The sequence below is a fragment of the Pelodiscus sinensis genome, chromosome 6 (assembly GCF_052426305.1).
Source record: "Pelodiscus sinensis isolate ZL-2025 chromosome 6, ASM5242630v1, whole genome shotgun sequence".
Taxonomy (NCBI): domain Eukaryota; kingdom Metazoa; phylum Chordata; order Testudines; family Trionychidae; genus Pelodiscus; species Pelodiscus sinensis.
In genome coordinates, this window is record NC_143057.1 from 122,426,821 (window position 1) to 122,449,085 (window position 22,265).

Below are 22,265 nucleotides of genomic sequence, written 5' to 3' on the forward strand. Positions count from 1 at the left end.
TGGGGTGACCTGGTGGCCGGAATTCCTCCCGGCCGCCCGCTGTCCCCCAACGGGGGGGACGGCGCTCTCCGGCACGAGCCCCGGTGGCAGGGCTTAATGGCTCAGCTCTAACGGAGGCGGTGGGGGGAGGTGCTTTCTAGTGGGCACCTGCAGGCAGGGGAGGGGCCGAAGGGTCGGCCGGGGGAGGAGGCGGAGTTTGGGAGGCGGCCGGAGCCCATCTGCCCGCCGGGCAGGGGCAGACGCTGCCGCCCCGAGGCCCGCGGCGGAGCCGCCAGCTCAGCTGGAAAACTGCAGCCGCGCACGAGGCCCCCGGCTCTCGGGGGGCAGCCCCCGCCCCCCCCCGCGTGGCGCACTCGGAGCGCCATTCGGGAGGGGAGACGCTTCACAGCCTGCTTGATCTCGGGCCAGAAGCTTGAGGGCGAGCAGCCAGGCCAAAGGCGGCCCGGTGCTCTCGGGGCGGCAGAGGCCCAGCGCCGAGCTCCCGGACGAGGCCCGGCCAACGAGCGTGCTTGCCGGTGTCCCGGGCCTACTTTGGCCGGCCTTTTCCTCCCCACTTGCGTGCCGTGCCGTGCCGTGCCGTGCCGTGGCGTGGCGTGCGAGCCAGGTCAGGCCGCGAATGAGCTTTCTTTCTTGCTCTCGCAGCGGGATGGAGCGCCCCGGGAGGCCAGCTTGGAAAGGTGCCCGGAGGCGTGGGCCTTTTGCGCTTTGTGCCTCCGGCTGCCTGCTCTTTCCGTCAAAGTCGTGAGGCCTGCCAGGCGCCAGCTTGCCCCAGGTCTGGCTTGTTGGTCTAGGGGTATGATTCTCGCTTAGGGTGCGAGAGGTCCCGGGTTCAACTCCCGCACAAGCCCTGGCTCTCTCCTGCTGGGGGCCATCCCTCGCTCTTGCCTGTGGCTCTCCTCTTTCTTACTTCAGCCCTGCGGATAGGTCACGGGGCCCCCTCTTTGGCGGGAGCAGCGCCCCAACCCATCTTCCCGCTGGGTGCCCCGCTCGCCCATTCACGTTACGCTACCCGTGTCCTTGTGGTACTCCAAGATGCCGGCGTTGGCTCTGCGCCTCTCCTTCAAGCTCCAGCTCCGGGAGTCAGGCCCAGCCAACAGCGAGCCGGCCTCTGGCGGGAACGGCTACGCAGCGTAGTGGGCCCGTGGAGCAACATCCGCGCAACAACGAAGCACAGGGGAGGCACCCAGCTACCCTGAACGGTCGGTCTTTCCTGCCAAGCTGCCGCCTGGTTGGCGGGCCGAGGCGTCTGCCTCGAAAGGAGGACCGAGTCCTGCACGGACGGGGGGCTTTCTCACGCGACAGGGTCCATCTGGCCCATGGCCTTTCCACAGCGCCTTTCCACAGCCACAACAGTGGGCCCCCCTCCACGTGCTGAAGGTCACAGAAGGGGTCTGGCGGGCGCCTCCTCCCTTTGGTCTTCCGACCGGCTCCTGCCCTCAGGACCACGTCTGCTAGGAACTGACGGCTGTGGAGCTGGAAGGCCCGTCCCGGGAGAGGATGCCATCCAGGCGCCGGACTTCAGACGGCCGACGATTCCACCTCTGCTACAAGCGTGCCCCGAGAACGACGCCATTGTTGCGCGGAACTGATTGCTTTAGCAAGGGGAGCACTCGCCTTCTCTTTCTTTCTCTCTTCCGGACTCCCCCTCACAGCTAGCAGCCGCTTGTTCCTTTCCCGCTGGGAAGCGAGACCCAGGAGGCAGGCCGGGCGTGGCTTGTTGGTCTAGGAGCATGATTCTTGCTTTGGGAGCAAGAGGTCCCGGGTGCGAGTCCCGGACAAGCCCTTGCCCTTCCCGCTCAGCTGCGGCCTTCTTGCCCCTTTTTCTCTCGAGCTGCTGCTGGCTGTCGGTCTGAATTGAGAGGCGGCTTGAGCAGGGAGCCGGAAGGTGGGCACGGGGGCACGGCAAGCTGGTTGCCGAGGCATGGCTGGAGGAGGCGCGGCGGGAAGTGGTCGGCTGTGGGCCCCCATTGGATTCAATGGGGTGACCTGGTGGCCGGAATTCCTCCCGTCCGCCCGCTGTCCCCCAACGGGGGGGACGGCGCTCTCCGGCACGAGCCCCGGTGGCAGGGCTTAATGGCTCAGCTCTAGCGGAGGCGGTGGGGGGAGGTGCTTTCTAGTGGGCACCTGCAGGCAGGGGAGGGGCCGAAGGGTCGGCCGGGGGAGGAGGCGGAGTTTGGGAGGCGGCCGGAGCCCATCTGCCCGCCGGGCAGGGGCAGACGCTGCCGCCCCGAGGCCCGCGGCGGAGCCGCCAGCTCAGCTGGAAAACTGCAGCCGCGCACGAGGCCCCCGGCTCTCGGGGGGCAGCCCCCGCCCCCCCCCGCGTGGCGCACTCGGAGCGCCATTCGGGAGGGGAGACGCTTCACAGCCTGCTTGATCTCGGGCCAGAAGCTTGAGGGCGAGCAGCCAGGCCAAAGGCGGCCCGGTGCTCTCGGGGCGGCAGAGGCCCAGCGCCGAGCTCCCGGACGAGGCCCGGCCAACGAGCGTGCTTGCCGGTGTCCCGGGCCTACTTTGGCCGGCCTTTTCCTCCCCACTTGCGTGCCGTGCCGTGCCGTGCCGTGCCGTGGCGTGCGAGCCAGGTCAGGCCGCGAATGAGCTTTCTTTCTTGCTCTCGCAGCGGGATGGAGCGCCCCGGGAGGCCAGCTTGGAAAGGTGCCCGGAGGCGTGGGCCTTTTGCGCTTTGTGCCTCCGGCTGCCTGCTCTTTCCGTCAAAGTCGTGAGGCCTGCCAGGCGCCAGCTTGCCCCAGGTCTGGCTTGTTGGTCTAGGGGTATGATTCTCGCTTAGGGTGCGAGAGGTCCCGGGTTCAACACCCGGACAAGCCCTGGCCCTCTCCTGCTGGGAGCCATCCCTCGCGCTTGCCTGTGGCTCTCCTCTTTCTTACTTCAGCCCTGCGGATAGGTCACGGGGCCCCCTTTTTGGCGGGAGCAGCGCCCCAACCCATCTTCCCGCTGGGTGCCCCGCTCGCCCATTCACGTTACGCTACCCGTGTCCTTGTGGTACTCCAAGATGCCGGCGTTGGCTCTGCGCCTCTCCTTCAAGCTCCAGCTCCGGGAGTCAGGCCCAGCCAACAGCGAGCCGGCCTCTGGCGGGAACGGCTACGCAGCGTAGTGGGCCCGTGGAGCAACATCCGCGCAACAACGAAGCACAGGGGAGGCACCCAGCTACCCTGAACGGTCGGTCTTTCCTGCCAAGCTGCCGCCTGGTTGGCGGGCCGAGGCGTCTGCCTCGAAAGGAGGACCGAGTCCTGCACGGACGGGGGGCTTTCTCACGCGACAGGGTCCATCTGGCCCATGGCCTTTCCACAGCCACAACAGTGGGCCCCCCTCCACGTGCTGAAGGTCACAGAAGGGGTCTGGCGGGCGCCTCCTCCCTTTGGTCTTCCGACCGGCTCCTGCCCTCAGGACCACGTCTGCTAGGAACTGACGGCTGTGGAGCTGGAAGGCCCGTCCCGGGAGAGGATGCCATCCAGGCGCCGGACTTCAGACGGCCGACGATTCCACCTCTGCTACAAGCGTGCCTCGAGAACGACGCCATTGTTGCGCGGAACTGATTGGTTTAGCAAGGGGAGCACTCGCCTTCTCTTTCTTTCTCTCTTCCGGACTCCGCCTCACAGCTAGCAGCCGCTTGTTCCTTTCCCGCTGGGAAGCGAGAACCAGGAGGCTGGCCGGGCGTGGCTTGTTGGTCTAGGAGCATGATTCTTGCTTTGGGAGCAAGAGGTCCCGGGTGCGAGTCCCGGACAAGCCCTTGCCCTTCCCGCTCAGCTGCGGCCTTCTTGCCCCTTTTTCTCTCGAGCTGCTGCTGGCTGTCGGTCTGAATTGAGAGGCGGCTTGAGCAGGGAGCCGGAAGGTGGGCACGGGGGCACGGCAAGCTGGTTGCCGAGGCATGGCTGGAGGAGGCGCGGCGGGAAGTGGTCGGCTGTGGGCCCCCATTGGATTCAATGGGGTGACCTGGTGGCCGGAATTCCTCCCGGCCGCCCGCTGTCCCCCAACGGGGGGGACGGCGCTCTCCGGCACGAGCCCCGGTGGCAGGGCTTAATGGCTCAGCTCTAACGGAGGCGGTGGGGGGAGGTGCTTTCTAGTGGGCACCTGCAGGCAGGGGAGGGGCCGAAGGGTCGGCCGGGGGAGGAGGCGGAGTTTGGGAGGCGGCCGGAGCCCATCTGCCCGCCGGGCAGGGGCAGACGCTGCCGCCCCGAGGCCCGCGGCGGAGCCGCCAGCTCAGCTGGAAAACTGCAGCCGCGCATGAGGCCCCCGGCTCTCGGGGGGCAGCCCCCGCCCCCCCCCGCGTGGTGCACTCGGAGCGCCATTCGGGAGGGGAGACGCTTCACAGCCTGCTTGATCTCGGGCCAGAAGCTTGAGGGCGAGCAGCCAGGCCAAAGGCGGCCCGGTGCTCTCGGGGCGGCAGAGGCCCAGCGCCGAGCTCCCGGACGAGGCCCGGCCAACGAGCGTGCTTGCCGGTGTCCCGGGCCTACTTTGGCCGGCCTTTTCCTCCCCACTTGCGTGCCGTGCCGTGCCGTGCCGTGCCGTGCCGTGGCGTGGCGTGCGAGCCAGGTCAGGCCGCGAATGAGCTTTCTTTCTTGCTCTCGCAGCGGGATGGAGCGCCCCGGGAGGCCAGCTTGGAAAGGTGCCCGGAGGCGTGGGCCTTTTGCGCTTTGTGCCTCCGGCTGCCTGCTCTTTCCGTCAAAGTCGTGAGGCCTGCCAGGCGCCAGCTTGCCCCAGGTCTGGCTTGTTGGTCTAGGGGTATGATTCTCGCTTAGGGTGCGAGAGGTCCCGGGTTCAACTCCCGGACAAGCCCTGGCTCTCTCCTGCTGGGGGCCATCCCTCGCGCTTGCCTGTGGCTCTCCTCTTTCTTACTTCAGCCCTGCGGATAGGTCACGGGGCCCCCTCTTTGGCGGGAGCAGCGCCCCAACCCATCTTCCCGCTGGGTGCCCCGCTCGCCCATTCACGTTACGCTACCCGTGTCCTTGTGGTACTCCAAGATGCCGGCGTTGGCTCTGCGCCTCTCCTTCAAGCTCCAGCTCCGGGAGTCAGGCCCAGCCAACAGCGAGCCGGCCTCTGGCGGGAACGGCTACGCAGCGTAGTGGGCCCGTGGAGCAACATCCGCGCAACAACGAAGCACAGGGGAGGCACCCAGCTACCCTGAACGGTCGGTCTTTCCTGCCAAGCTGCCGCCTGGTTGGCGGGCCGAGGCGTCTGCCTCGAAAGGAGGACCGAGTCCTGCACGGACGGGGGGCTTTCTCACGCGACAGGGTCCATCTGGCCCATGGCCTTTCCACAGCCACAACAGTGGGCCCCCCTCCACGTGCTGAAGGTCACAGAAGGGGTCTGGCGGGCGCCTCCTCCCTTTGGTCTTCCGACCGGCTCCTGCCCTCAGGACCACGTCTGCTAGGAACTGACGGCTGTGGAGCTGGAAGGCCCGTCCCGGGAGAGGATGCCATCCAGGCGCCGGACTTCAGACGGCCGACGATTCCACCTCTGCTGCAAGCGTGCCCCGAGCACGACGCCATTGTTGCGCGGAACTGATTGCTTTAGCAAGGGGAGCACTCGCCTTCTCTTTCTTTCTCTCTTCCGGACTCCCCCTCACAGCTAGCAGCCGCTTGTTCCTTTCCCGCTGGGAAGCGAGACCCAGGAGGCAGGCCGGGCGTGGCTTGTTGGTCTAGGAGCATGATTCTTGCTTTGGGAGCAAGAGGTCCCGGGTGCGAGTCCCGGACAAGCCCTTGCCCTTCCCGCTCAGCTGCGGCCTTCTTGCCCCTTTTTCTCTCGAGCTGCTGCTGGCTGTCGGTCTGAATTGAGAGGCGGCTTGAGCAGGGAGCCGGAAGGTGGGCACGGGGGCACGGCAAGCTGGTTGCCGAGGCATGGCTGGAGGAGGCGCGGCGGGAAGTGGTCGGCTGTGGGCCCCCATTGGATTCAATGGGGTGACCTGGTGGCCGGAATTCCTCCCGTCCGCCCGCTGTCCCCCAACGGGGGTGACGGCGCTCTCCGGCACGAGCCCCGGTGGCAGGGCTTAATGGCTCAGCTCTAGCGGAGGCGGTGGGGGGAGGTGCTTTCTAGTGGGCACCTGCAGGCAGGGGAGGGGCCGAAGGGTCGGCCGGGGGAGGAGGCGGAGTTTGGGAGGCGGCCGGAGCCCATCTGCCCGCCGGGCAGGGGCAGACGCTGCCGCCCCGAGGCCCGCGGCGGAGCCGCCAGCTCAGCTGGAAAACTGCAGCCGCGCACGAGGCCCCCGGCTCTCGGGGGGCAGCCCCCGCCCCCCCCCGCGTGGCGCACTCGGAGCGCCATTCGGGAGGGGAGACGCTTCACAGCCTGCTTGATCTCAGGCCAGAAGCTTGAGGGCGAGCAGCCAGGCCAAAGGCGGCCCGGTGCTCTCGGGGCGGCAGAGGCCCAGCGCCGAGCTCCCGGACGAGGCCCGGCCAACGAGCGTGCTTGCCGGTGTCCCGGGCCTACTTTGGCCGGCCTTTTCCTCCCCACTTGCGTGCCGTGCCGTGCCGTGCCGTGGCGTGGCGTGCGAGCCAGGTCAGGCCGCGAATGAGCTTTCTTTCTTGCTCTCGCAGCGGGATGGAGCGCCCCGGGAGGCCAGCTTGGAAAGGTGCCCGGAGGCGTGGGCCTTTTGCGCTTTGTGCCTCCGGCTGCCTGCTCTTTCCGTCAAAGTCGTGAGGCCTGCCAGGCGCCAGCTTGCCCCAGGTCTGGCTTGTTGGTCTAGGGGTATGATTCTCGCTTAGGGTGCGAGAGGTCCCGGGTTCAACACCCGGACAAGCCCTGGCCCTCTCCTGCTTGGGGCCATCCCTCGCGCTTGCCTGTGGCTCTCCTCTTTCTTACTTCAGCCCTGCGGATAGGTCACGGGGCCCCCTTTTTGGCGGGAGCAGCGCCCCAACCCATCTTCCCGCTGGGTGCCCCGCTCGCCCATTCACGTTACGCTACCCGTGTCCTTGTGGTACTCCAAGATGCCGGCGTTGGCTCTGCGCCTCTCCTTCAAGCTCCAGCTCCGGGAGTCAGGCCCAGCCAACAGCGAGCCGGCCTCTGGCTGGAACGGCTACGCAGCGTAGTGGGCCCGTGGAGCAACATCCGCGCAACAACGAAGCACAGGGGAGGCACCCAGCTACCCTGAACGGTTGGTCTTTCCTGCCAAGCTGCCGCCTGGTTGGCGGGCCGAGGCGTCTGCCTCGAAAGGAGGACCGAGTCCTGCACGGACGGGGGGCTTTCTCACGTGACAGGGTCCATCTGGCCCATGGCCTTTCCACAGCCACAACAGTGGGCCCCCCTCCACGTGCTGAAGGTCACAGAAGGGGTCTGGCGGGCGCCTCCTCCCTTTGGTCTTCCGACCGGCTCCTGCCCTCAGGACCACGTCTGCTAGGAACTGACGGCTGTGGAGCTGGAAGGCCCGTCCCGGGAGAGGATGCCATCCAGGCGCCGGACTTCAGACGGCCGACGATTCCACCTCTGCTACAAGCGTGCCCCGAGAACGACGCCATTGTTGCGCGGAACTGATTGCTTTAGCAAGGGGAGCACTCGCCTTCTCTTTCTTTCTCTCTTCCGGACTCCGCCTCACAGCTAGCAGCCGCTTGTTCCTTTCCCGCTGGGAAGCGAGAACCAGGAGGCTGGCCGGGCGTGGCTTGTTGGTCTAGGAGCATGATTCTTGCTTTGGGAGCAAGAGGTCCCGGGTGCGAGTCCCGGACAAGCCCTTGCCCTTCCCGCTCAGCTGCGGCCTTCTTGCCCCTTTTTCTCTCGAGCTGCTGCTGGCTGTCGGTCTGAATTGAGAGGCGGCTTGAGCAGGGAGCCGGAAGGTGGGCACGGGGGCACGGCAAGCTGGTTGCCGAGGCATGGCTGGAGGAGGCGCGGCGGGAAGTGGTCGGCTGTGGGCCCCCATTGGATTCAATGGGGTGACCTGGTGGCCGGAATTCCTCCCGGCCGCCCGCTGTCCCCCAACGGGGGGGACGGCGCTCTCCGGCACGAGCCCCGGTGGCAGGGCTTAATGGCTCAGCTCTAACGGAGGCGGTGGGGGGAGGTGCTTTCTAGTGGGCACCTGCAGGCAGGGGAGGGGCCGAAGGGTCGGCCGGGGGAGGAGGCGGAGTTTGGGAGGCGGCCGGAGCCCATCTGCCCGCCGGGCAGGGGCAGACGCTGCCGCCCCGAGGCCCGCGGCGGAGCCGCCAGCTCAGCTGGAAAACTGCAGCCGCGCACGAGGCCCCCGGCTCTCGGGGGGCAGCCCCCGCCCCCCCCCGCGTGGCGCACTCGGAGCGCCATTCGGGAGGGGAGACGCTTCACAGCCTGCTTGATCTCGGGCCAGAAGCTTGAGGGCGAGCAGCCAGGCCAAAGGCGGCCCGGTGCTCTCGGGGCGGCAGAGGCCCAGCGCCGAGCTCCCGGACGAGGCCCGGCCAACGAGCGTGCTTGCCGGTGTCCCGGGCCTACTTTGGCCGGCCTTTTCCTCCCCACTTGCGTGCCGTGCCGTGCCGTGCCGTGCCGTGGCGTGGCGTGCGAGCCAGGTCAGGCCGCGAATGAGCTTTCTTTCTTGCTCTCGCAGCGGGATGGAGCGCCCCGGGAGGCCAGCTTGGAAAGGTGCCCGGAGGCGTGGGCCTTTTGCGCTTTGTGCCTCCGGCTGCCTGCTCTTTCCGTCAAAGTCGTGAGGCCTGCCAGGCGCCAGCTTGCCCCAGGTCTGGCTTGTTGGTCTAGGGGTATGATTCTCGCTTAGGGTGCGAGAGGTCCCGGGTTCAACTCCCGCACAAGCCCTGGCTCTCTCCTGCTGGGGGCCATCCCTCGCTCTTGCCTGTGGCTCTCCTCTTTCTTACTTCAGCCCTGCGGATAGGTCACGGGGCCCCCTCTTTGGCGGGAGCAGCGCCCCAACCCATCTTCCCGCTGGGTGCCCCGCTCGCCCATTCACGTTACGCTACCCGTGTCCTTGTGGTACTCCAAGATGCCGGCGTTGGCTCTGCGCCTCTCCTTCAAGCTCCAGCTCCGGGAGTCAGGCCCAGCCAACAGCGAGCCGGCCTCTGGCGGGAACGGCTACGCAGCGTAGTGGGCCCGTGGAGCAACATCCGCGCAACAACGAAGCACAGGGGAGGCACCCAGCTACCCTGAACGGTCGGTCTTTCCTGCCAAGCTGCCGCCTGGTTGGCGGGCCGAGGCGTCTGCCTCGAAAGGAGGACCGAGTCCTGCACGGACGGGGGGCTTTCTCACGCGACAGGGTCCATCTGGCCCATGGCCTTTCCACAGCGCCTTTCCACAGCCACAACAGTGGGCCCCCCTCCACGTGCTGAAGGTCACAGAAGGGGTCTGGCGGGCGCCTCCTCCCTTTGGTCTTCCGACCGGCTCCTGCCCTCAGGACCACGTCTGCTAGGAACTGACGGCTGTGGAGCTGGAAGGCCCGTCCCGGGAGAGGATGCCATCCAGGCGCCGGACTTCAGACGGCCGACGATTCCACCTCTGCTACAAGCGTGCCCCGAGAACGACGCCATTGTTGCGCGGAACTGATTGCTTTAGCAAGGGGAGCACTCGCCTTCTCTTTCTTTCTCTCTTCCGGACTCCCCCTCACAGCTAGCAGCCGCTTGTTCCTTTCCCGCTGGGAAGCGAGACCCAGGAGGCAGGCCGGGCGTGGCTTGTTGGTCTAGGAGCATGATTCTTGCTTTGGGAGCAAGAGGTCCCGGGTGCGAGTCCCGGACAAGCCCTTGCCCTTCCCGCTCAGCTGCGGCCTTCTTGCCCCTTTTTCTCTCGAGCTGCTGCTGGCTGTCGGTCTGAATTGAGAGGCGGCTTGAGCAGGGAGCCGGAAGGTGGGCACGGGGGCACGGCAAGCTGGTTGCCGAGGCATGGCTGGAGGAGGCGCGGCGGGAAGTGGTCGGCTGTGGGCCCCCATTGGATTCAATGGGGTGACCTGGTGGCCGGAATTCCTCCCGTCCGCCCGCTGTCCCCCAACGGGGGTGACGGCGCTCTCCGGCACGAGCCCCGGTGGCAGGGCTTAATGGCTCAGCTCTAGCGGAGGCGGTGGGGGGAGGTGCTTTCTAGTGGGCACCTGCAGGCAGGGGAGGGGCCGAAGGGTCGGCCGGGGGAGGAGGCGGAGTTTGGGAGGCGGCCGGAGCCCATCTGCCCGCCGGGCAGGGGCAGACGCTGCCGCCCCGAGGCCCGCGGCGGAGCCGCCAGCTCAGCTGGAAAACTGCAGCCGCGCACGAGGCCCCCGGCTCTCGGGGGGCAGCCCCCGCCCCCCCCCGCGTGGCGCACTCGGAGCGCCATTCGGGAGGGGAGACGCTTCACAGCCTGCTTGATCTCGGGCCAGAAGCTTGAGGGCGAGCAGCCAGGCCAAAGGCGGCCCGGTGCTCTCGGGGCGGCAGAGGCCCAGCGCCGAGTTCCCGGACGAGGCCCGGCCAACGAGCGTGCTTGCCGGTGTCCCGGGCCTACTTTGGCCGGCCTTTTCCTCCCCACTTGCGTGCCGTGCCGTGCCGTGCCGTGGCGTGGCGTGCGAGCCAGGTCAGGCCGCGAATGAGCTTTCTTTCTTGCTCTCGCAGCGGGATGGAGCGCCCCGGGAGGCCAGCTTGGAAAGGTGCCCGGAGGCGTGGGCCTTTTGCGCTTTGTGCCTCCGGCTGCCTGCTCTTTCCGTCAAAGTCATGAGGCCTGCCAGGCGCCAGCTTGCCCCAGGTCTGGCTTGTTGGTCTAGGGGTATGATTCTCGCTTAGGGTGCGAGAGGTCCCGGGTTCAACTCCCGGACAAGCCCTGGCTCTCTCCTGCTGGGGGCCATCCCTCGCTCTTGCCTGTGGCTCTCCTCTTTCTTACTTCAGCCCTGCGGATAGGTCACGGGGCCCCCTCTTTGGCGGGAGCAGCGCCCCAACCCATCTTCCCGCTGGGTGCCCCGCTCGCCCATTCACGTTACGCTACCCGTGTCCTTGTGGTACTCCAAGATGCCGGCGTTGGCTCTGCGCCTCTCCTTCAAGCTCCAGCTCCGGGAGTCAGGCCCAGCCAACAGCGAGCCGGCCTCTGGCGGGAACGGCTACGCAGCGTAGTGGGCCCGTGGAGCAACATCCGCGCAACAACGAAGCACAGGGGAGGCACCCAGCTACCCTGAACGGTCGGTCTTTCCTGCCAAGCTGCCGCCTGGTTGGCGGGCCGAGGCGTCTGCCTCGAAAGGAGGACCGAGTCCTGCACGGACGGGGGGCTTTCTCACGCGACAGGGTCCATCTGGCCCATGGCCTTTCCACAGCGCCTTTCCACAGCCACAACAGTGGGCCCCCCTCCACGTGCTGAAGGTCACAGAAGGGGTCTGGCGGGCGCCTCCTCCCTTTGGTCTTCCGACCGGCTCCTGCCCTCAGGACCACGTCTGCTAGGAACTGACGGCTGTGGAGCTGGAAGGCCCGTCCCGGGAGAGGATGCCATCCAGGCGCCGGACTTCAGACGGCCGACGATTCCACCTCTGCTACAAGCGTGCCCCGAGAACGACGCCATTGTTGCGCGGAACTGATTGCTTTAGCAAGGGGAGCACTCGCCTTCTCTTTCTTTCTCTCTTCCGGACTCCCCCTCACAGCTAGCAGCCGCTTGTTCCTTTCCCGCTGGGAAGCGAGACCCAGGAGGCAGGCCGGGCGTGGCTTGTTGGTCTAGGAGCATGATTCTTGCTTTGGGAGCAAGAGGTCCCGGGTGCGAGTCCCGGACAAGCCCTTGCCCTTCCCGCTCAGCTGCGGCCTTCTTGCCCCTTTTTCTCTCGAGCTGCTGCTGGCTGTCGGTCTGAATTGAGAGGCGGCTTGAGCAGGGAGCCGGAAGGTGGGCACGGGGGCACGGCAAGCTGGTTGCCGAGGCATGGCTGGAGGAGGCGCGGCGGGAAGTGGTCGGCTGTGGGCCCCCATTGGATTCAATGGGGTGACCTGGTGGCCGGAATTCCTCCCGTCCGCCCGCTGTCCCCCAACGGGGGTGACGGCGCTCTCCGGCACGAGCCCCGGTGGCAGGGCTTAATGGCTCAGCTCTAGCGGAGGCGGTGGGGGGAGGTGCTTTCTAGTGGGCACCTGCAGGCAGGGGAGGGGCCGAAGGGTCGGCCGGGGGAGGAGGCGGAGTTTGGGAGGCGGCCGGAGCCCATCTGCCCGCCGGGCAGGGGCAGACGCTGCCGCCCCGAGGCCCGCGGCGGAGCCGCCAGCTCAGCTGGAAAACTGCAGCCGCGCACGAGGCCCCCGGCTCTCGGGGGGCAGCCCCGCCCCCCCCCGCGTGGCGCACTCGGAGCGCCATTCGGGAGGGGAGACGCTTCACAGCCTGCTTGATCTCGGGCCAGAAGCTTGAGGGCGAGCAGCCAGGCCAAAGGCGGCCCGGTGCTCTCGGGGCGGCAGAGGCCCAGCGCCGAGTTCCCGGACGAGGCCCGGCCAACGAGCGTGCTTGCCGGTGTCCCGGGCCTACTTTGGCCGGCCTTTTCCTCCCCACTTGCGTGCCGTGCCGTGCCGTGCCGTGGCGTGGCGTGCGAGCCAGGTCAGGCCGCGAATGAGCTTTCTTTCTTGCTCTCGCAGCGGGATGGAGCGCCCCGGGAGGCCAGCTTGGAAAGGTGCCCGGAGGCGTGGGCCTTTTGCGCTTTGTGCCTCCGGCTGCCTGCTCTTTCCGTCAAAGTCATGAGGCCTGCCAGGCGCCAGCTTGCCCCAGGTCTGGCTTGTTGGTCTAGGGGTATGATTCTCGCTTAGGGTGCGAGAGGTCCCGGGTTCAACTCCCGGACAAGCCCTGGCTCTCTCCTGCTGGGGGCCATCCCTCGCGCTTGCCTGTGGCTCTCCTCTTTCTTACTTCAGCCCTGCGGATAGGTCACGGGGCCCCCTCTTTGGCGGGAGCAGCGCCCCAACCCATCTTCCCGCTGGGTGCCTCGCTCGCCCATTCACGTTACGCTACCCGTGTCCTTGTGGTACTCCAAGATGCCGGCGTTGGCTCTGCGCCTCTCCTTCAAGCTCCAGCTCCGGGAGTCAGGCCCAGCCAACAGCGAGCCGGCCTCTGGCGGGAACGGCTACGCAGCGTAGTGGGCCCGTGGAGCAACATCCGCGCAACAACGAAGCACAGGGGAGGCACCCAGCTACCCTGAACGGTCGGTCTTTCCTGCCAAGCTGCCGCCTGGTTGGCGGGCCGAGGCGTCTGCCTCGAAAGGAGGACCGAGTCCTGCACGGACGGGGGGCTTTCTCACGCGACAGGGTCCATCTGGCCCATGGCCTTTCCACAGCCACAACAGTGGGCCCCCCTCCACGTGCTGAAGGTCACAGAAGGGGTCTGGCGGGCGCCTCCTCCCTTTGGTCTTCCGACCGGCTCCTGCCCTCAGGACCACGTCTGCTAGGAACTGACGGCTGTGGAGCTGGAAGGCCCGTCCCGGGAGAGGATGCCATCCAGGCGCCGGACTTCAGACGGCCGACGATTCCACCTCTGCTACAAGCGTGCCCCGAGAACGACGCCATTGTTGCGCGGAACTGATTGCTTTAGCAAGGGGAGCACTCGCCTTCTCTTTCTTTCTCTCTTCCGGACTCCCCCTCACAGCTAGCAGCCGCTTGTTCCTTTCCCGCTGGGAAGCGAGACCCAGGAGGCAGGCCGGGCGTGGCTTGTTGGTCTAGGAGCATGATTCTTGCTTTGGGAGCAAGAGGTCCCGGGTGCGAGTCCCGGACAAGCCCTTGCCCTTCCCGCTCAGCTGCGGCCTTCTTGCCCCTTTTTCTCTCGAGCTGCTGCTGGCTGTCGGTCTGAATTGAGAGGCGGCTTGAGCAGGGAGCCGGAAGGTGGGCACGGGGGCACGGCAAGCTGGTTGCCGAGGCATGGCTGGAGGAGGCGCGGCGGGAAGTGGTCGGCTGTGGGCCCCCATTGGATTCAATGGGGTGACCTGGTGGCCGGAATTCCTCCCGTCCGCCCGCTGTCCCCCAACGGGGGTGACGGCGCTCTCCGGCACGAGCCCCGGTGGCAGGGCTTAATGGCTCAGCTCTAGCGGAGGCGGTGGGGGGAGGTGCTTTCTAGTGGGCACCTGCAGGCAGGGGAGGGGCCGAAGGGTCGGCCGGGGGAGGAGGCGGAGTTTGGGAGGCGGCCGGAGCCCATCTGCCCGCCGGGCAGGGGCAGACGCTGCCGCCCAGAGGCCCGCGGCGGAGCCGCCAGCTCAGCTGGAAAACTGCAGCCGCGCACGAGGCCCCCGGCTCTCGGGGGGCAGCCCCCGCCCCCCCCCGCGTGGCGCACTCGGAGCGCCATTCGGGAGGGGAGACGCTTCACAGCCTGCTTGATCTCGGGCCAGAAGCTTGAGGGCGAGCAGCCAGGCCAAAGGCGGCCCGGTGCTCTCGGGGCGGCAGAGGCCCAGCGCCGAGCTCCCGGACGAGGCCCGGCCAACGAGCGTGCTTGCCGGTGTCCCGGGCCTACTTTGGCCGGCCTTTTCCTCCCCACTTGCGTGCCGTGGCGTGGCGTGGCGTGGCGTGGCGTGCGAGCCAGGTCAGGCCGCGAATGAGCTTTCTTTCTTGCTCTCGCAGCGGGATGGAGCGCCCCGGGAGGCCAGCTTGGAAAGGTGCCCGGAGGCGTGGGCCTTTTGCGCTTTGTGCCTCCGGCTGCCTGCTCTTTCCGTCAAAGTCGTGAGGCCTGCCAGGCGCCAGCTTGCCCCAGGTCTGGCTTGTTGGTCTAGGGGTATGATTCTCGCTTAGGGTGCGAGAGGTCCCGGGTTCAACTCCCGGACAAGCCCTGGCTCTCTCCTGCTGGGGGCCATCCCTCGCGCTTGCCTGTGGCTCTCCTCTTTCTTACTTCAGCCCTGCGGATAGGTCACGGGGCCCCCTTTTTGGCGGGAGCAGCGCCCCAACCCATCTTCCCGCTGGGTGCCCCGCTCGCCCATTCACGTTACGCTACCCGTGTCCTTGTGGTACTCCAAGATGCCGGCGTTGGCTCTGCGCCTCTCCTTCAAGCTCCAGCTCCGGGAGTCAGGCCCAGCCAACAGCGAGCCGGCCTCTGGCGGGAACGGCTACGCAGCGTAGTGGGCCCGTGGAGCAACATCCGCGCAACAACGAAGCGCAGGGGAGGCACCCAGCTACCCTGAACGGTCGGTCTTTCCTGCCAAGCTGCCGCCTGGTTGGCGGGCCGAGGCGTCTGCCTCGAAAGGAGGACCGAGTCCTGCACGGACGGGGGGCTTTCTCACGCGACAGGCTCCATCTGGCCCATGGCCTTTCCACAGCCACAACAGTGGGCCCCCCTCCACGTGCTGAAGGTCACAGAAGGGGTCTGGCGGGCGCCTCCTCCCTTTGGTCTTCCGACCGGCTCCTGCCCTCAGGACCACGTCTGCTAGGAACTGACGGCTGTAGGGCTGGAAGGCCCGTCCCGGGAGAGGATGCCATCCAGGCGCCGGACTTCAGACGGCCGACGATTCCACCTCTGCTACAAGCGTGCCCCGAGAACGACGCCATTGTTGCGCGGAACTGATTGCTTTAGCAAGGGGAGCACTCGCCTTCTCTTTCTTTCTCTCTTCCGGACTCCGCCTCACAGCTAGCAGCCGCTTGTTCCTTTCCCGCTGGGAAGCGAGACCCAGGAGGCAGGCCGGGCGTGGCTTGTTGGTCTAGGAGCATGATTCTTGCTTTGGGAGCAAGAGGTCCCGGGTGCGAGTCCCGGACAAGCCCTTGCCCTTCCCGCTCAGCTGCGGCCTTCTTGCCCCTTTTTCTCTCGAGCTGCTGCTGGCTGTCGGTCTGAATTGAGAGGCGGCTTGAGCAGGGAGCCGGAAGGTGGGCACGGGGGCACGGCAAGCTGGTTGCCGAGGCATGGCTGGAGGAGGCGCGGCGGGAAGTGGTCGGCTGTGGGCCCCCATTGGATTCAATGGGGTGACCTGGTGGCCGGAATTCCTCCCGGCCGCCCGCTGTCCCCCAACGGGGGGGACGGCGCTCTCCGGCACGAGCCCCGGTGGCAGGGCTTAATGGCTCAGCTCTAGCGGAGGCGGTGGGGGGAGGTGCTTTCTAGTGGGCACCTGCAGGCAGGGGAGGGGCCGAAGGGTCGGCCGGGGGAGGAGGCGGAGTTTGGGAGGCGGCCGGAGCCCATCTGCCCGCCGGGCAGGGGCAGACGCTGCCGCCCCGAGGCCCGCGGCGGAGCCGCCAGCTCAGCTGGAAAACTGCAGCCGCGCACGAGGCCCCCGGCTCTCGGGGGGCAGCCCCCGCCCCCGCCGCGTGGCGCACTCGGAGCGCCATTCGGGAGGGGAGACGCTTCACAGCCTGCTTGATCTCGGGCCAGAAGCTTGAGGACGAGCAGCCAGGCCAAAGGCGGCCCGGTGCTCTCGGGGCGGCAGAGGCCCAGCGCCGAGCTCCCGGACGAGGCCCGGCCAACGAGCGTGCTTGCCGGTGTCCCGGGCCTACTTTGGCCGGCCTTTTCCTCCCCACTTGCGTGCCGTGCCGTGCCGTGCCGCGGCGTGGCGTGCGAGCCAGGTCAGGCCGCGAATGAGCTTTCTTTCTTGCTCTCGCAGCGGGATGGAGCGCCCCGGGAGGCCAGCTTGGAAAGGTGCCCGGAGGCGTGGGCCTTTTGCGCTTTGTGCCTCCGGCTGCCTGCTCTTTCCGTCAAAGTCGTGAGGCCTGCCAGGCGCCAGCTTGCCCCAGGTCTGGCTTGTTGGTCTAGGGGTATGATTCTCGCTTAGGGTGCGAGAGGTCCCGGGTTCAACTCCCGGACAAGCCCTGGCTCTCTCCTGCTTGGGGCCATCCCTCGCGCTTGCCTGTGGCTCTCCTCTTTCTTACTACAGCACTGCGGATAGGTCACGGGGCCCCCTCTTTGGCGGGAGCAGCGCCCCAACCCATCTTCCCGCTGGGTGCCCCGCTCGCCCATTCACGTTACGCTACCCGTGTCCTTGTGGTACTCCAAGATGCCGGCGTTGGCTCTGCGCCTCTCCTTCAAGCTCCAGCTCCGGGAGTCAGGCCCAGCCAACAGCGAGCCGGCCTCTGGCGGGAACGGCTACGCAGCGTAGTGGGCCCGTGGAGCAACATCCGCGCAACAACGAAGCGCAGGGGAGGCACCCAGCTACCCTGAACGGTCGGTCTTTCCTGCCAAGCTGCCGCCTGGTTGGCGGGCCGAGGCGTCTGCCTCGAAAGGAGGACCGAGTCCTGCACGGACGGGGGGCTTTCTCACGCGACAGGCTCCATCTGGCCCATGGCCTTTCCACAGCCACAACAGTGGGCCCCCCTCCACGTGCTGAAGGTCACAGAAGGGGTCTGGCGGGCGCCTCCTCCCTTTGGTCTTCCGACCGGCTCCTGCCCTCAGGACCACGTCTGCTAGGAACTGACGGCTGTGGAGCTGGAAGGCCCGTCCCGGGAGAGGATGCCATCCAGGCGCCGGACTTCAGACGGCCGACGATTCCACCTCTGCTACAAGCGTGCCCCGAGAACGACGCCATTGTTACGCGGAACTGATTGCTTTAGCAAGGGGAGCACTCGCCTTCTCTTTCTTTCTCTCTTCCGGACTCCGCCTCACAGCTAGCAGCCGCTTGTTCCTTTCCCGCTGGGAAGCGAGACCCAGGAGGCAGGCCGGGCGTGGCTTGTTGGTCTAGGAGCATGATTCTTGCTTTGGGAGCAAGAGGTCCCAGGTGCGAGTCCCGGACAAGCCCTTGCCCTTCCCGCTCAGCTGCGGCCTTCTTGCCCCTTTTTCTCTCGAGCTGCTGCTGGCTGTCGGTCTGAATTGAGAGGCGGCTTGAGCAGGGAGCCGGAAGGTGGGCACGGGGGCACGGCAAGCTGGTTGCCGAGGCATGGCTGGAGGAGGCGCGGCGGGAAGTGGTCGGCTGTGGGCCCCCATTGGATTCAATGGGGTGACCTGGTGGCCGGAATTCCTCCCGGCCGCCCGCTGTCCCCCAACGGGGGGGACGGCGCTCTCCGGCACGAGCCCCGGTGGCAGGGCTTAATGGCTCAGCTCTAGCGGAGGCGGTGGGGGGAGGTGCTTTCTAGTGGGCACCTGCAGGCAGGGGAGGGGCCGAAGGGTCGGCCGGGGGAGGAGGCGGAGTTTGGGAGGCGGCCGGAGCCCATCTGCCCGCCGGGCAGGGGCAGACGCTGCCGCCCCGAGGCCCACGGCGGAGCCGCCAGCTCAGCTGGAAAACTGCAGCCGCGCACGAGGCCCCCGGCTCTCGGGGGGCAGCCCCCGCCCCCGCCGCGTGGCGCACTCGGAGCGCCATTCGGGAGGGGAGACGCTTCACAGCCTGCTTGATCTCGGGCCAGAAGCTTGAGGACGAGCAGCCAGGCCAAAGGCGGCCCGGTGCTCTCGGGGCGGCAGAGGCCCAGCGCCGAGCTCCCGGACGAGGCCCGGCCAACGAGCGTGCTTGCCGGTGTCCCGGGCCTACTTTGGCCGGCCTTTTCCTCCCCACTTGCGTGCCGTGCCGTGCCGTGCCGTGCCGTGCCGTGGCGTGGCGTGCGAGCCAGGTCAGGCCGCGAATGAGCTTTCTTTCTTGCTCTCGCAGCGGGATGGAGCTCCCCGGGAGGCCAGCTTGGAAAGGTGCCCGGAGGCGTGGGCCTTTTGCGCTTTGTGCCTCCGGCTGCCTGCTCTTTCCGTCAAAGTCGTGAGGCCTGCCAGGCGCCAGCTTGTCCCAGGTCTGGCTTGTTGGTCTAGGGGTGTGATTCTCGCTTAGGGTGCGAGAGGTCCCGGGTTCAACTCCCGGACAAGCCCTGGCTCTCTCCTGCTTGGGGCCATCCCTCGCGCTTGCCTGTGGCTCTCCTCTTTCTTACTTCAGCCCTGCGGATAGGTCACGGGGCCCCCTCTTTGGCGGGAGCAGCGCCCCAACCCATCTTCCCGCTGGGTGCCCCGCTCGCCCATTCACGTTACGCTACCCGTGTCCTTGTGGTACTCCAAGATGCCGGCGTTGGCTCTGCGCCTCTCCTTCAAGCTCCAGCTCCGGGAGTCAGGCCCAGCCAACAGCGAGCCGGCCTCTGGCGGGAACGGCTACGCAGCGTAGTGGGCCCGTGGAGCAACATCCGCGCAACAACGAAGCGCAGGGGAGGCACCCAGCTACCCTGAACGGTCGGTCTTTCCTGCCAAGCTGCCGCCTGGTTGGCGGGCCGAGGCGTCTGCCTCGAAAGGAGGACCGAGTCCTGCACGGACGGGGGGCTTTCTCACGCGACAGGGTCCATCTGGCCCATGGCCTTTCCACAGCCACAACAGTGGGCCCCCCTCCACGTGCTGAAGGTCACAGAAGGGGTCTGGCGGGCGCCTCCTCCCTTTGGTCTTCCGACCGGCTCCTGCCCTCAGGACCACGTCTGCTAGGAACTGACGGCTGTGGAGCTGGAAGGCCCGTCCCGGGAGAGGATGCCATCCAGGCGCCGGACTTCAGACGGCCGACGATTCCACCTCTGCTACAAGCGTGCCCCGAGAACGACGCCATTGTTGCGCGGAACTGATTGCTTTAGCAAGGGGAGCACTCGCCTTCTCTTTCTTTCTCTCTTCCGGACTCCGCCTCACAGCTAGCAGCCGCTTGTTCCTTTCCCGCTGGGAAGCGAGACCCAGGAGGCAGGCCGGGCGTGGCTTGTTGGTCTAGGAGCATGATTCTTGCTTTGGGAGCAAGAGGTCCCGGGTGCGAGTCCCGGACAAGCCCTTGCCCTTCCCGCTCAGCTGCGGCCTTCTTGCCCCTTTTTCTCTCGAGCTGCTGCTGGCTGTCGGTCTGAATTGAGAGGCGGCTTGAGCAGGGAGCCGGAAGGTGGGCACGGGGGCACGGCAAGCTGGTTGCCGAGGCATGGCTGGAGGAGGCGCGGCGGGAAGTGGTCGGCTGTGGGCCCCCATTGGATTCAATGGGGTGACCTGGTGGCCGGAATTCCTCCCGGCCGCCCGCTGTCCCCCAACGGGGGGGACGGCGCTCTCCGGCACGAGCCCCGGTGGCAGGGCTTAATGGCTCAGCTCTAGCGGAGGCGGTGGGGGGAGGTGCTTTCTAGTGGGCACCTGCAGGCAGGGGAGGGGCCGAAGGGTCGGCCGGGGGAGGAGGCGGAGTTTGGGAGGCGGCCGGAGCCCATCTGCCCGCCGGGCAGGGGCAGACGCTGCCGCCCCGAGGCCCGCGGCGGAGCCGCCAGCTCAGCTGGAAAACTGCAGCCGCGCACGAGGCCCCCGGCTCTCGGGGGGCAGCCCCCGCCCCCGCCGCGTGGCGCACTCGGAGCGCCATTCGGGAGGGGAGACGCTTCACAGCCTGCTTGATCTCGGGCCAGAAGCTTGAGGACGAGCAGCCAGGCCAAAGGCGGCCCGGTGCTCTCGGGGCGGCAGAGGCCCAGCGCCGAGCTCCCGGACGAGGCCCGGCCAACGAGCGTGCTTGCCGGTGTCCCGGGCCTACTTTGGCCGGCCTTTTCCTCCCCACTTGCGTGCCGTGCCGTGCCGTGCCGCGGCGTGGCGTGCGAGCCAGGTCAGGCCGCGAATGAGCTTTCTTTCTTGCTCTCGCAGCGGGATGGAGCGCCCCGGGAGGCCAGCTTGGAAAGGTGCCCGGAGGCGTGGGCCTTTTGCGCTTTGTGCCTCCGGCTGCCTGCTCTTTCCGTCAAAGTCGTGAGGCCTGCCAGGCGCCAGCTTGCCCCAGGTCTGGCTTGTTGGTCTAGGGGTATGATTCTCGCTTAGGGTGCGAGAGGTCCCGGGTTCAACTCCCGGACAAGCCCTGGCTCTCTCCTGCTTGGGGCCATCCCTCGCGCTTGCCTGTGGCTCTCCTCTTTCTTACTTCAGCCCTGCGGATAGGTCACGGGGCCCCCTCTTTGGCGGGAGCAGCGCCCCAACCCATCTTCCCGCTGGGTGCCCCGCTCGCCCATTCACGTTACGCTACCCGTGTCCTTGTGGTACTCCAAGATGCCGGCGTTGGCTCTGCGCCTCTCCTTCAAGCTCCAGCTCCGGGAGTCAGGCCCAGCCAACAGCGAGCCGGCCTCTGGCGGGAACGGCTACGCAGCGTAGTGGGCCCGTGGAGCAACATCCGCGCAACAACGAAGCGCAGGGGAGGCACCCAGCTACCCTGAACGGTCGGTCTTTCCTGCCAAGCTGCCGCCTGGTTGGCGGGCCGAGGCGTCTGCCTCGAAAGGAGGACCGAGTCCTGCACGGACGGGGGGCTTTCTCACGCGACAGGGTCCATCTGGCCCATGGCCTTTCCACAGCCACAACAGTGGGCCCCCCTCCACGTGCTGAAGGTCACAGAAGGGGTCTGGCGGGCGCCTCCTCCCTTTGGTCTTCCGACCGGCTCCTGCCCTCAGGACCACGTCTGCTAGGAACTGACGGCTGTGGAGCTGGAAGGCCCGTCCCGGGAGAGGATGCCATCCAGGCGCCGGACTTCAGACGGCCGACGATTCCACCTCTGCTACAAGCGTGCCCCGAGAACGACGCCATTGTTGCGCGGAACTGATTGCTTTAGCAAGGGGAGCACTCGCCTTCTCTTTCTTTCTCTCTTCCGGACTCCGCCTCACAGCTAGCAGCCGCTTGTTCCTTTCCCGCTGGGAAGCGAGACCCAGGAGGCAGGCCGGGCGTGGCTTGTTGGTCTAGGAGCATGATTCTTGCTTTGGGAGCAAGAGGTCCCGGGTGCGAGTCCCGGACAAGCCCTTGCCCTTCCCGCTCAGCTGCGGCCTTCTTGCCCCTTTTTCTCTCGAGCTGCTGCTGGCTGTCGGTCTGAATTGAGAGGCGGCTTGAGCAGGGAGCCGGAAGGTGGGCACGGGGGCACGGCAAGCTGGTTGCCGAGGCATGGCTGGAGGAGGCGCGGCGGGAAGTGGTCGGCTGTGGGCCCCCATTGGATTCAATGGGGTGACCTGGTGGCCGGAATTCCTCCCGGCCGCCCGCTGTCCCCCAACGGGGGGGACGGCGCTCTCCGGCACGAGCCCCGGTGGCAGGGCTTAATGGCTCAGCTCTAGCGGAGGCGGTGGGGGGAGGTGCTTTCTAGTGGGCACCTGCAGGCAGGGGAGGGGCCGAAGGGTCGGCCGGGGGAGGAGGCGGAGTTTGGGAGGCGGCCGGAGCCCATCTGCCCGCCGGGCAGGGGCAGACGCTGCCGCCCCGAGGCCCACGGCGGAGCCGCCAGCTCAGCTGGAAAACTGCAGCCGCGCACGAGGCCCCCGGCTCTCGGGGGGCAGCCCCCGCCCCCGCCGCGTGGCGCACTCGGAGCGCCATTCGGGAGGGGAGACGCTTCACAGCCTGCTTGATCTCGGGCCAGAAGCTTGAGGGCGAGCAGCCAGGCCAAAGGCGGCCCGGTGCTCTCGGGGCGGCTGAGGCCCAGCGCCGAGCTCCCGGACGAGGCCCGGCCAACGAGCGTGCTTGCCGGTGTCCCGGGCCTACTTTGACCGGCCTTTTCCTCCCCACTTGCGTGCCGTGCCGTGCCGTGCCGTGCCGTGGCGTGGCGTGCGAGCCAGGTCAGGCCGCGAATGAGCTTTCTTTCTTGCTCTCGCAGCGGGATGGAG

General features: G+C 67.6%; 11 non-coding genes across 11 annotated transcripts; all 11 read left to right on the plus strand.

The window, feature by feature from the left end:
* The first annotated feature begins 776 nt into the window (after positions 1-776).
* TRNAP-AGG (transfer RNA proline (anticodon AGG)) lies at positions 777-848 on the plus strand. Its single transcript has one exon. It is a non-coding gene; the product is annotated as a tRNA-Pro (tRNA).
* A 1,900-nt stretch (positions 849-2,748) lies between these two features.
* On the plus strand, positions 2,749-2,820 carry TRNAP-AGG (transfer RNA proline (anticodon AGG)). The gene has a single exon. It is a non-coding gene; the product is annotated as a tRNA-Pro (tRNA).
* A 1,897-nt stretch (positions 2,821-4,717) lies between these two features.
* Positions 4,718-4,789, plus strand: TRNAP-AGG (transfer RNA proline (anticodon AGG)). Its single transcript has one exon. It is a non-coding gene; the product is annotated as a tRNA-Pro (tRNA).
* A 1,887-nt stretch (positions 4,790-6,676) lies between these two features.
* On the plus strand, positions 6,677-6,748 carry TRNAP-AGG (transfer RNA proline (anticodon AGG)). The gene has a single exon. It is a non-coding gene; the product is annotated as a tRNA-Pro (tRNA).
* A 1,892-nt stretch (positions 6,749-8,640) lies between these two features.
* On the plus strand, positions 8,641-8,712 carry TRNAP-AGG (transfer RNA proline (anticodon AGG)). The gene has a single exon. It is a non-coding gene; the product is annotated as a tRNA-Pro (tRNA).
* A 1,900-nt stretch (positions 8,713-10,612) lies between these two features.
* On the plus strand, positions 10,613-10,684 carry TRNAP-AGG (transfer RNA proline (anticodon AGG)). The gene has a single exon. It is a non-coding gene; the product is annotated as a tRNA-Pro (tRNA).
* Positions 10,685-12,583: 1,899 nt separating this feature from the next.
* TRNAP-AGG (transfer RNA proline (anticodon AGG)) lies at positions 12,584-12,655 on the plus strand. The gene has a single exon. It is a non-coding gene; the product is annotated as a tRNA-Pro (tRNA).
* A 1,887-nt stretch (positions 12,656-14,542) lies between these two features.
* TRNAP-AGG (transfer RNA proline (anticodon AGG)) lies at positions 14,543-14,614 on the plus strand. The gene has a single exon. It is a non-coding gene; the product is annotated as a tRNA-Pro (tRNA).
* Positions 14,615-16,500: 1,886 nt separating this feature from the next.
* Positions 16,501-16,572, plus strand: TRNAP-AGG (transfer RNA proline (anticodon AGG)). The gene has a single exon. It is a non-coding gene; the product is annotated as a tRNA-Pro (tRNA).
* A 1,896-nt stretch (positions 16,573-18,468) lies between these two features.
* TRNAP-AGG (transfer RNA proline (anticodon AGG)) lies at positions 18,469-18,540 on the plus strand. Its single transcript has one exon. It is a non-coding gene; the product is annotated as a tRNA-Pro (tRNA).
* A 1,886-nt stretch (positions 18,541-20,426) lies between these two features.
* TRNAP-AGG (transfer RNA proline (anticodon AGG)) lies at positions 20,427-20,498 on the plus strand. The gene has a single exon. It is a non-coding gene; the product is annotated as a tRNA-Pro (tRNA).
* Positions 20,499-22,265: the final 1,767 nt, after the last annotated feature.